Here is a 12855-nt window from a genome sequence, read left to right on the forward strand (position 1 = left end):
TAGCACCGAGGGTTGCGATCCCGTTGCCGGTCCCGGTCCGGTACGGGCGCGACACTGAGGGTTGCGATCCGTTGCCGGACACGAAAAACGACAAAAAGGAAAAAAAAAGAAATGCACATAGCCAACTGCAGGAAAATAGATAATTTGAGATATATTTATTGACACTACGTAGCTGTAAAGAAGAAGGATTATACCTCCACATATAAATAGGAATGAATCTCACATACTGATAAGTTTAGAAAAAAGCAGGTCACAGAAGACTACATAGGTATAATTCCATTAAAATGCAAAAGCAAGCCAAACCATATATTGTTTAGGCAAGTATTATATATTTATTATACATATACACACATATATACATATATATAAAAGAAGTAAAGACCATAAAATTCAAGATACGGCTGCGTCTTGGGAAGGAAGTAACAAAGGGAACTTCAAAAGTAATAGTAATGGTGTATTTGTTAAGCTTGGTAGTGCATAACCGTGGGCTCATTTTATTGCTACTCTTTATATTATACATATTATAAGTATTCTGTGTATAAATTTTTAAAAAGCCAGTTTTATCAAATTCTTATTTTTTCAATATGTTGAATTCCAACTGTACACAAAGATATTCTTGGAATTTGTGAGTTCTTTTTGCTGGACTGAATTTAATAGACCTCTTTGGCAGGTAGTTGGACAGGAGTAAAACATAAAATGATCTTTTGATGGGAGCACACCAGGGGTTTGCGCGGGTGGGAAGGCAAGATAATGGGGGCCACTGCGGCTGTGCTCAGGATTTCGGACTTCGCTGTAAGAGCAAGGGGAGGGCTTAGGGGTTCTAAGCAGGGGCTTAACGCATCTCGCATAAGCAGGTAGGTTGCTGCGTACAGAAGGCCCCGCAGAGGGAGTGATGAAGAACCGAGCTTTGGGAGACGGTCGCAAGAGGGCGGCGAAGCTGACGGTGGCTTCCAGTGTCTGCCGCGGAGAGAGAGGTCGGTGTGCGGGAGGTAAAGACTCGGGAGCCGTCCGAGGAGAGCGGCGGCTGGAGCCCAGGCCTAGGGGCGCAACAGAGTTTCCCGAAGAGGCGACTGTCAGGGGCATGTTACTTGTTCTTGGCGGCACATTTCGCCAATTACAAGGGTCTGGTTGTTAAGCCTAGAGCGCTCTGCAGACACTGGGACGGCGCTACCGGACGTCACGTTCCGCAGGCCGAGAACCCGATCCGGACGTGCGGGCCAAACAGCCCCTTACGACGCTGTGTCTCCGGCGTGGTGCCGCTGCCACCGGGCCCAGGGCGCGCTCCTGTACCGGCCGGCGCCGCAGCAAAACCAAGCCCCGCGACCCGCACCGCCGCGGCGGCCCCTCAAACACGGCGCGGCGGCTCTAGGCCAAGGACGTCGCGCTGCTTCCACGTCCGAGAACTGCGGCGGCTCTAGGCCAAGGACGTCGCGCTGCTTCCACGTCCGAGAACTTCGGGCCGCCGCCGCCCCCAGCGGTGCCCCCCCAGTGTCCTCCCACAGCCAGGGATCTCCGCCCTTGCGCACGTGGCGCACTTCTGGTACGCGCGCCGTGACTTCCGCCGCCTGCGCCCCCTCGCGAGGCGCGGACGCGGGGCCCGGGCGGGCGGAGGGGAGGGGGCCCGTCGGACCGGAGAGGCGGAGGTGGTGGGGCTGCGGTATCTGACCTCCGCGAGAGTTTTAAAAGAATTCTTAAATCTGGGGTTCTTTGAAAAGGTAAATGGGACCCTATGATGTCGCGGGGTGCGCCAGGGTGGCCGTGACCTCGGTATCTCACCCGGGACAAGGTGCTCTGAGCGCGAACCCCTGAGACCTTTCCAGACCCGCCTCCGCGATCCTCGGGGTTTAAGGTGGCTTCAGACACTTGGCCAGAACCTAAAGGTCAACTTGGACTGGTATTTATTATTTCTGTAATCTCCGGGCATAGACAGGTTAAGCTTTAAATTGATAAGATCGAGGTGGACACACCAGATTTTAGTCCACATTTTACTTCCTTACGCGAATCTAGTTTTTTATTTTCTTTCATTGCTTTTTTTAAAAAACATGTTTAGCAACCCTTGACCAACCGTTTTTTGGGAAAGTAGCACTTGTTTTTGCTGAGCCACACTGTGATAATATTGGTTTTAAATTATCCTGGATTTGTTGATACCTGGTGACTGGAGAAACCACATAAAAGGTGCACGGGGTGCAGTTTTCAGTGATCCTGAATCTGCAAGCCCTTTGGCATGTCTTAACCTGATTAAAATTTCTATCAAATCTGGACTGTCACCCTAAGGGAAATGAAAAAGTGGAGGGGCTAACCAGGGTGTACTCTCTGGTCCAGTTCATCAGGTAAAGATGTGGGTAATGTGTTAAAAGAAAACCACTGAAGAATTTGCCCATAAAGAGTCTAAACTGTTGTAGTAAACTCCTTGTACCTCAAGGCTCCCAGCACCAACCACAAATCTGGTATTGTGATTGCTAAGAAGGGTTATTCCACCACGAGTTTTGTAGAATAAGAGTTAGAAACTAATTTTAAAAATTAAAAGGCACTATGCTCTCAGCAGGGTGAATTGGTATGTGGCCACTACTTCATGTTCAGTTTATCATGTCATGAGATCAAACCCAGAAGAAAAAATCCTTCTGACATAGAAGTAGTCTACGTTTATACTTTTACAAAAATTTCCCCCGTTATTGAAATATAAGTTCCTGAACCATAAGTATGAAGAGATGAATGTTCTAAAATCCAGGTCTTTTTCTTTAGGATTCTTATAATCCTGTTTGCTTAGAGGGGTCTTAGTGCTGAGAGACATGCTTCAAAGGGTCCACAAGTCTAAAAAGATACAACGTGGGCATAGAATATTACAGAACAGTGCTCAAGAAATGGCTAAGGGTGGTTGCCTCCAAAAGGGAAGTTCAGTGCCTGGAGGGCAGGGTGGGAAAGGGACTTATTTTCTCACTATATACTATTATTTATTTTTACAACTTAATGCTATATGCCTACTACCTATATTGAGAATGAATGAATTGTAATAGAATTAAATACAACGGTTGCCTGTCAGAGCTCCGCAGCACTCTCCCAGCTCACTTCGTCCAGTGCTGTTTTGGGCCATGTATCCTGAGGTGGGGCATGTGGTGGGATTCATTTTTCATCTGTTTATTGTGGGGTCTTATGTTGAGAGCCAGCACAGTCACATCATACTTTAAATTACTAAAATATTCTTTCCATACTAAAGAGTATTTTGGTGAATCTTAACATGTGAACTGATAGAGGGGGGCTTTTGTTGCTGACTCATTTCTCATGATGTTGCATTATGTAAACCTAAAAAGAAACTCAGAGAGACAGCTTTCCAGTATAAATGAATTTATTTGGGAATAGTGGGCAATTGCAATTCCGGGCATGCAAGCTATGGCAGGTCACAGGTATGTCCAGGGGAGAAGGAGACTCTCTTAAAGAGAAGGAGAAGTCCACATAGGGGTTTGTTACAGGAGTTGGTGCTAGCTTGGTGGCTGAGGCGGCTGTGGCTAGGCTGGTGTCCTTGTGCAGGCAGCTTCTCTGGAATGCTGCCGTCCTGAGGAGGTTCTTGCTCTGAGTCCTGTCTCAGGCATGTGTGCCTGAGGGCTTCTTGTTGATGGCCTCCTTGACTCTGTTTTGCTAGAGTTTGACAAGCGATTCCCTAGTCCTGAGGAGGTTCTTGCTCTGAGTCCTGTCTCAGGCATGTGTGCCCGAGGGCTTCTTGTTGATGGCCTCCTTGACTCTGTTTTGCTAGAGTTTGACAAGCGATTCCCTTCTGATACTGGCAGTGTTCACAGTAGCAGAATGATGTAAGTCATTTTCTCTGTGTGCAAAAGGGAAACAACTCTAAGATATGGCTGAGCTGCCTGATGTTGCCCCTCTCTGAATTGGAGTTACTACTGATAGAAAAGTGTAACAAAATCGTAGATGAGGAACCTTACAGAGGGATGGAAACTAGAATTCCTCTAGCCCAAAGCCTTCCCTTTACAAAGGAGGCAATTGATATTCAGGCAGCTAATAATGAAGAAAAATGACTTTTTCTAAAATACACCTTTGAGCTAGTGGCAGCCTTCGCCTTCCTTCTCTGGTTTGGGCACTGTTAGGGATCAGCCTATCCAGTAGAATGCACTGCACTGATGGGAAGGGTCCAGGTCTGGGCTGTCTTGTACAGTAGCCACTGGCCGCATGTGACTAATGTGATGAGGAACTGAATTCTAAAATGTATTTAATTTTAATTAATTTAAATTAAAACCTGTAGCCACATCGGTGCTGGCAGTAGACTGATGCAAAGCAAGAACCTAAATAAGCCAAGCTGCCCTGCACTTTTTACCCAGGGCAGGAAAGCTACTGGTGTGGCCTCAGGGCCTGCCCCTTCATCCTTTTTTGGGTTACTATCAGGAGTTAGGATGAAGCAATTGTAACGTTAGTACAATGTTGCAGCAAACTTTCAAAGGACGAAAACTAACGGCCCAAAGCAAGTAGGAGTGCAGGGCCTTCCCTCCAGAGAGCTGTTCTGCTCTCAGTTTCATCCGGACTGCTTTGATGAGGTGGACTACAGGTGCCTCTAAAGGTCTGGTGACAGCTACCTTGTTCCTAAAAGGTTTAGATAGTTGTTCATTTCCTACTGCAGATGGTCCCTGACTTGTGATTTTTTTGACTTTACGAAGTTGCAAAAGCTGTATGCATTCAGTAGAAACTGTACTTCCAATTTTGAATTTCGATTTTTTCCTGGGCTAGTGACGTGACCTACAATCCTCTCGTGATGCTGGGCAGTGGCACCGAGTCACTGCTCATGAGATCACGAGGGTGAGCGACCGATGGTCTACAGTGCACTGTGTTTCCTGATAATTTTGCTCAAGTGCAGGCCAATGTGAGTATTCTGAGCACGTTTAAGGTAGGCTGGGCTGCACTAGGATGTGCAGTGGGTCACGTATGTTAAATACTTTATGATATTTTCAACTTACAATGGGTTAATGGGATATAATCCACTGTAAGTGAGTAGCACCTGTATGTGTTATCCCTAACAGATCCCAAATAATGAACAGGAAAACAAAGACAGAGTTTTAATATCACTCAGAAAAACAAAATGCCTAAGACAAATAGATGCTGGTTCCAAAGAGCTGTCTTGGCCTAGACCTGAGAAAGTGTGCCTGATATGAGGAATTCTGTGGTGACTCGTAAAGACAGTCCCAGGGTGGTTAGGGAGACAGGAGGATGGCAGGGAGGGAGGCCAGTGATGTCCTTGGGTGAGTGCAGGGAGGGACCTCAGCTCCCGGGCGAGGTGGGCGTGTATCTGTCCAGCTGTCTCCTGGCCAGGCTCACCCACTGACTTCGCTGCTGACGTCTCTGCTGTCCTGGCCCCTCAGTGGCCAACATCGTATTTCATCCCTGCAGTGGGCATTTCCTCAAGTCCAGCACTGGAAGGCCTGGGATAGGCCTAGCACGTCCACCTAGACTTCATCTGGCCCAGGGGCTCTGCGAGAGCCTGTGGGACCAGCAGCTGTTGAGGGACACTCAGGGATGTGTCCAGCACAGACCCCAAGCCAACTGAAAGCAGCTTCGCACGTTGGTTCTTATAAGTAGACTTTGCCTTGTGTTTCCTCTGCTGAGCTTGGGCTTTATATAGCACAGGTCCAGTAACGAAGTTCATACCTTGCTCCCTTTGCCAGTGTGTCCCCACCTGGCCGCTCAGTGCTACCCAGGTAGGCATGCTGCCTGTCCTGAAGGAAGTCCAGTCCTGTCTGGATCCTAAACTATTGGCTGGTTCCTCAGCACTCATGTGGGGCTGCTCTTTCACCAAAACCCCCTTCACCTGTGGCTGGACACTCATGTGATATCTGCCCTTGTGGCCTATGGGCTGTGCCTTGTGGTCTGTACTGAGCATTCATCCCCTACCCTGCCTGCCCATGATTTCCTTCCTGAGTGTCCCCTTTACTTTTTTCTCACCATGTCTTCTTTTTTTTTTTTTTCCTTTTTATCTTTTTTTACTGACAGGCAATGGGATTGCAACCCTCAGTGTCGCGCCCGCACCACGCTCAGCCAGTGAGCGGGAACCAGTCTCCACATGGGATCCGAGCCCTCGGTGGGAGCGCCACCGCACTCCCAAGCGGTGCACTCTCCAGTGCTCCACCGGGCCGGCCCTTTTTTTTTTTTTTCCTTTTTATCTTTTTTTACTGACAGGCAATGGGATTGCAACCCTCCCTCTCGCGCCCGCACCACGCTCAGCCAGTGAGCGGGAACCAGTCTCCACATGGGATCCGAGCCCTCGGTGGGAGCGCCACCGCACTCCCAAGCGGTGCACTCTCCAGTGCTCCACCGGGCCGGCCCTTTTTTTTTTTTTTCCTTTTTATCTTTTTTTACTGACAGGCAATGGGATTGCAACCCTCCCTCTCGCGCCCGCACCACGCTCAGCCAGTGAGCGGGAACCAGTCTCCACATGGGATCCGAGCCCTCGGTGGGAGCGCCACCGCACTCCCAAGCGGTGCACTCTCCAGTGCTCCACCGGGCCGGCCCTTTTTTTTTTTTTTTTTTTTAACATTTTTATCCTTTGTTTCATATCACTCGTTTTCCATTTTTATCTTTTATCTACCTGGAATAAGGGTCTGAGACACCGATAAAGTGTCAGAGAGTTTATTTCAGCCAAATAATTGACTGCAGCCTGGAAGATACACAGCCGATTTTCCTTGGGATGTGCTTTGATTTGCAGGCCAGGTTTCAATATTTTTATAATCACAGAGAAAGGGACAGCCCCTTAATCAGCACATGAGGTTTTCCATTGGTTATATAGTATCATACAGGCAAATGATTTGTTCTTGGTTACATCCCATGTACAGACTAATGTGTATCACAAGATATGTTTTCAGCATTCCTATATTAATGGATAGTCTTTTTATGTGTCAGTAAGTCTGGGTTTTGGTCAGGGCCTGACACCCTCACTCAAAGCCTGGACTCCCAGTGTGTGAACTAAGGAAAATCACCCCTGCAGAGCAAGTTGGAGACATGTAGCTGGGAAGAGAGAGGTGGGAGGAAAACGTCTTCTAAACTAGAAACTGACGTGGGCAGGCCAGGGGCACTGGCCAGTTCTGGCTCTGGTAGAATGGCAGGGCCATGTCCACCAAGATTCCTAACCAGGGTCTCCATTCACACTCTGTGTCTGGCATGCCCTAAGTTACATTGTTGATGGAAAATGGAAAAGGAAGGGGCCAGAGGATTGACCTCATGAAAGGAGGAGGGGAGGAGGGTGTGGTGCTTGTGAAACTTCACTGTGTATGTTTTTTAGTGTTTAGTTTCGAATCATGTAAATAATGTTTTATTTCTGAACCATGTAAATATATATTTTAAAGTTTAAAGATGATTTTAAAAAAATATTTTAAAAAATTCTCTGAATCAAAATTTTAGCTTACAGTGGTCCTGGGTTGTTAATGTACCTGGGCACCTAGCAGAAACAAATGCAGATCCTCTGAGAACTCATAAAAACATCACCAAACAACAAGGAACATAAACTTTGAGTCAGAGTCAGCAGAAACCACAAACAAAACATCAAATCTACATTGACTGCAAGTCTCAGAGTTATCAGATGTGGAATAGGAGTATGTCTATGTTTAAAGGAATGAAAGGCATCAAACAAATGAAGCTTCTAGAAATAAAAAATAATAATTAACATTAAAAACAGAATGAATTGGCTAAAAAGCAGATTAGACATAGCTAAAGAGACTTAATGACACGAAGACAGGATGAATGATTTCACTTATATGACGGGACTTCAAAAAGTTCATGAAATTAAAAGATAAAAATAAAAAATACAAACTTTGTTTCTCAACACAAGCTCCATCAACTTCAAGATACTTTTGTAAGTGGTGTGTATTAGTCCGTTTCTGTTGCTTATAACAAAATACACAGAACTGGGTAATTTGTAAGAAAATAAAATTTATTACTTACAGTTTTGGAGGCTGGAAAGTCCAAAGTCCAGGGAACATGGCTGGCGAGGGCCTACCTTGGCAGTTAAGCAGGAGTCTCACATGGCAGAATGGTGGAGCAGAGAGAGCCTCTCATGTGCTCTCCTTTTAAACCCCTCAGAACCACACCCCTGACCACCATTATTAATCCCTTCATTAGGGCATGGTCCTAAGAATCTAATCACCCTTTCAAGGCCCCACCTTTCAATTACCAAAATAGGATTTCCCACCCTCTATGGCTACAATGAGGATTAAGCTTCAATCACTTAAAAGTTGGCAGACACAATTCAATTTGTATCATGATGATATGAGCCATTTAGTCCACCTCTAAAGAACTGAGGGTCCTGGGAATTTAACCATGTCAGTGCAGTCTTTTTTATATTATTAGGTGAAGAAAAATGGATGCCCTTTAAAGATTCTTTAAGGTTAAGAAACAAAAGAAGTCAGATGGAGCCAAATCACTATAAGGTAGATACCTAATGATTTCCCATCAAAACTCTCACAAAATTGCCTTTTTTTGATGAGATGAATGAGCAGGAGTGTTGTCCTGTTGGAAAAGGACTCTGGTGAAGCTTTCCCAGGCGCCTTTCAGCTAAAGCTTTGGCTAACTTTCTTCAAACACCCAGCTAATAAGCAGATGTTATCATTCTTTGCTCCTCCAGAAAGTCAATAAGCAAAATGCCCTGAGTATCCCAAAAAACGGTTGCCATGACCTTTGCTCTTGGTCTGCTTTTGCTTTGACCAGACCACTTCCACCTCTTGGTAGCCAAGTCTTTGATTGTGCTTTGTCTTCAGGATTATACTGGTAAAACCATGTTTCATCTCTTGTTACAATTCTTCCAAGAAATGCATCAAGATCTCAATCCCACTTACTGAGAATTTCCATTGAAAGCTCTGTACTTGTCTGCAACTGATCTGGGTGCAAGAGTTTAGGCACCCATTGAGTGGAAAGTTTGCTCAATTTTTCACTCAGGATTGTGTAAGTTGAACCAATGGAGATGTCTATGACGTTGGCTATTGTTTCTGTTGTTAATCATCAGTGCTCTTGAATTGGGGCATGAACAAGATTAATTTTTTCCTCAAAAATTGATGTGGATGGCCAGTGGCTGTGGACTTTATCTTCAACATCATCTTGTCCCTTCTTAAAATGAGTTATCCATTTGTAAACTGCTGATTTTGGGGGACATTGTCCCCATAAAGTTTTCATAAAACATCAGTGATTTCACCATTCTTTGACCCAAGTTTCACCGTAAATTTGATGTTTGTTCTTGCTTTAATTTTAGAAGAATTTATGTTCTGATAGAATCTCTTTTCAAACTGATGTTTCTTCTTAGTGCCTCGAACTAGATGTTGTTCAGACATGTTATAAGAAGTTGGTTTGAGTTTATTTTGGTGCGAAAATTTTTGCAATCCTTGCATAGTTTTTTCTTAATACATATCTTCCATGATATTTTTGAAGACCCCTTGTATGAAGGGCAAAGACAGGAAAAACTACACATTATTTAGAGACATATATATGGATTAGTACTATAAAGCAAAGCAAGGGAATGTTTAACATAAAATTCAAGATTGTGATTATCTCTTGGAGGACAGGGGATGCAATTGGTTAGATACCATTGACATTTGAGGCTGGTAGGGGTGTCTTGTACATTTTAGAGTGTTGAGCAGCAGCCCTGGCTTCCACCCGCTAGATGCCAGGAGTGTCCCCCTCCCAGTTGTGGCACCCAGAGTGTCTCCAGACATTGCCCGGTGGCCCATGGGGAGCAAAATCGCCTACAGATGAGCACCTCTGAGTTAGAGGGATAGAGGTGTTCCAGTGCTGGTGTTCTGTTTCTTAGGCTGGTTGGTGGGTGTGTAGGTATTTTTTGTTTATTACTTAAAATGTCCACATATTAACCTTCATATATATATATATATATATATATATATAAAGAGTAAAACAATAATATACATTCTCTGGGCCAGTGACAGAGTGTTCTATTGGAGAAATGAATGTGGGAAATAGTTTTGCCTAGAAGCTAATAGCAAGACTTCTTAATATATTTATTATTTAATTCCTTTATTGAAAAATGTCTAAGAAGCAGCACTTTGGAAAAACAATTTTATTGAGATACAATTCTCATACCATATAATTCATCCATTTAAAGTGTACAATTCAATGGTTTTTAGTATCTTTTTAAAAAATATCTTTTTTTTCCCCTTTTTTTCTCTCTTTTTTTGGCAGCTGGCTGGTAAAGGGGTCTGAACCCTTAACCTTGGTTTACCAATGTCGTGCTGAACAACACTGAGCTAACTGGCCAGCCCATCTTTTTAAAAAATTTTTACTGGAAGGCCATTGCACTGGAGTGGCTCCAGCACTTTCAATTCCTACTGAGCAAACTGAAGCCCAGTGTAAACAGTAAACAAAACCAGAGACTTTGCCGGTCAGAAACTGCCACCTCACCTCTAACGAGGGACTCCACTCTAGCCTGTCGGGTGTATTTCCTTTGTCTTGCATCCAGGAACACTTCTTAAGAGTTTCCTCTCACCCCTCCTGATGGGTGCTAAGCCACTTGTATCCTGATGCTGCCCAATTCATGGATTGCTGAATGCTCAAGTAACTCTTTAAAATTTAAATGTGCCTAAGTTGTTCTTTTAGTGGTATATTTACAGATGTGCAGCCATCACCACAGTCCATTTGAGAACATTTTTATTACCTCAGAAGGAAATCCTGTGCCCACGTCAGCCACCCTGGGCACCACTGCTCCACTTGCTGCCTCTGGGGATGTGCCTGTTTTGGACATTTCAGACACGTGGGATTGTGCAGCGTGCGCTCCTCCGTGGCTGCCTTCTTTCATTTAGCGTAAGGTTTTCAGCATTCATCTGTGTTGTGTGTGTGTTGGTACTTCATTCCTTTTTATTGCTGAGTGCATTCCATTGCATGAATGTACCACATTTTATTTGTGCGTGCATCATGTAACGGATGTTTGGGTTGTTATGAATATTGCTGCCATGAACACTCGTGTACAAGTTTCAGAATGAACATATGTGTTTCTTTCTCTTGGGTACACACCTAGGAGTGGAACTGCTGGGTCAATGGTAACTGTATGTTTGACACCTTGAGGCTGCTGGGCTGTTTTTCCACAGTGGCTGCACCATTTTACATTCCCGCCAGCAGTGCATAAGGGGCAAGTGTTTGTTATTGTGTCTCTTTGATTCCGGCCATCCTAGCGGGTGTGAGGTGGTATCTCATTGTGGTATTGATTTGCATTTCCCTGATTGTTAGTGATGTTGAACATATTTTCATGTGATTATTGGCCATTGGTATATCTTCCTTGGAGAAATGTCTATTCAACTCCTTTGCCATGTTTAAATTGGCATAGTTATCTTTTTATTACTGAGTTGTAAGGTTCTTTACACATTTGGAAGAGGCACTTTAAACATATCTTTTACTGAACTTTGTAATGACATCAGTGGGTAGTGATGAGTTGGTAGGCAATAGAGACTTGGACAATTACATGTCAAACATTTAGAAGAGGCTCTTTACATACAAGACTATGTTTAATTTAAAAAGTAGGATACAGGTATAATTACCAACTCATATTACAGCTGAGGAGACTGAGCCGCAGAGACCCTGTGTCCTGAAGTTGAGGCTGGGGCAGGCTCTGTGCATCACACACAGATGATTAGAAGGAGTGCTGGTCACAAAAATGGTATCTCAGGTTTCTCAAAATAAAAATATTAATGTATGAGCATTACACCTGCACCTCATTAAGGAGAATTCATTGTTTTCCAGCTTGTTTACTGAGCGTCTTCTGTGCAGAATCTGGGCCTTGAGTACATGGGGGAGGGGAGGACAGAGAACAAAGGACCTTGGCTTTGCACTGGTGGGGAGTGCGCAGTAGGTGAGGAAAGGGAGAGAGGGAGGGGACCCAGCCGGTGCCCCACGCTCCTCTTCCTCCTTCCCTCCTGCTCCTTCTCCTCTTTTCATCTTCTTTCCTTTCCTCTCCCACTTTGTTCTCTCTCTCTGTCCCAAAAGCTAAATAGTATTTTTATTGGTTGCATCTGGCTTTTACGTGTTTTTTTTTTTAATTTTTAGATTAAAATTACATCCTTTGCTCTGCCCTCCCCATCACCTCCCTCTCCGCATAAGATTAGTTCTGTTGTGCTTTTACCCGGGATGGTGCAGAGGCTCCTTCCAGCTCCATTCGGGCCCAACCTTGGCTCAAAGGTCTGCAGATCTGCACACCTTCCAGAATACTGTATACACATCTGTCTGACTTTCTTTTTTGGAAGTTCATTCTACTTTATTTTTCTTTCTGGGTCTCAATTTTCCAGGGGCTTTTAATGAAGAAAATCCTGGATTTAGGGCCTCGGGTCTGTTGGAGGCATTTTCATCAAAGGTAATATTCTTTTCTTTCTTTCTTTCTTTCTTTCTTTCTTTCTTTCTTTCTTTCTTTCTTTCTTTCTTTCTTTCTTTCTTTCTTTCTTTCTTTCTTTCTTTCTTTCTTTCTTTCTTTCTTTCTTTCTTTCTTTCTTTCTTTCTTTCTTTCTTTCTTTCTTTCTTTCTTTCTTTCTTTCTTTCTTTCTTTCTTTCTTTCTTTCTTTCTTTCTTTCTTTCTTTCTTTCTTTCTTTCTTTCTTTCTTTCTTTCTTTCTTTCTTTCTTTCTTTCTTTCTTTCTTTCTTTCTTTCTTTCTTTCTTTCTTTCTTTCTTTCTTTCTTTCTTTCTTTCTTTCTTTCTTTCTTTCTTTCTTTCTTTCTTTCTTTCTTTCTTTCTTTCTTTCTTTCTTTCTTTCTTTCTTTCTTTCTTTCTTTCTTTCTTTCTTTCTTTCTTTCTTTCTTTCTTTCTTTCTTTCTTTCTTTCTTTCTTTCTTTCTTTCTTTCTTTCTTTCTTTCTTTCTTTCTTTCTTTCTTTCTTTCTTTCTT

At 43.9% G+C, this 12855-nt stretch overlaps 1 protein-coding gene across 2 annotated transcripts in view; it reads left to right on the top strand.

The window, feature by feature from the left end:
- The window catches only part of LOC103599485 (glyoxylate reductase/hydroxypyruvate reductase-like), a 38354-nt gene that overhangs the window by 12007 nt on the left and 13492 nt on the right, over positions 1-12855 (top strand). Inside the window, exon 1 of one of the 2 annotated variants that reach the window (XM_008583629.1) lies at positions 971-989. The exons of the other annotated variant lie outside the window; for it this stretch is intronic. The gene's annotated coding sequence lies outside the window, so the exon portion shown is untranslated. Of the gene's footprint in view, positions 1-970; positions 990-12855 lie in introns of those variants that run through there. 2 annotated transcript variants of the gene reach the window in all.

This window comes from Galeopterus variegatus, unplaced genomic scaffold (assembly GCF_000696425.1).
Source record: "Galeopterus variegatus unplaced genomic scaffold, G_variegatus-3.0.2 Scaffold2985, whole genome shotgun sequence".
NCBI classification, from domain to species: Eukaryota; Metazoa; Chordata; class Mammalia; order Dermoptera; family Cynocephalidae; genus Galeopterus; species Galeopterus variegatus.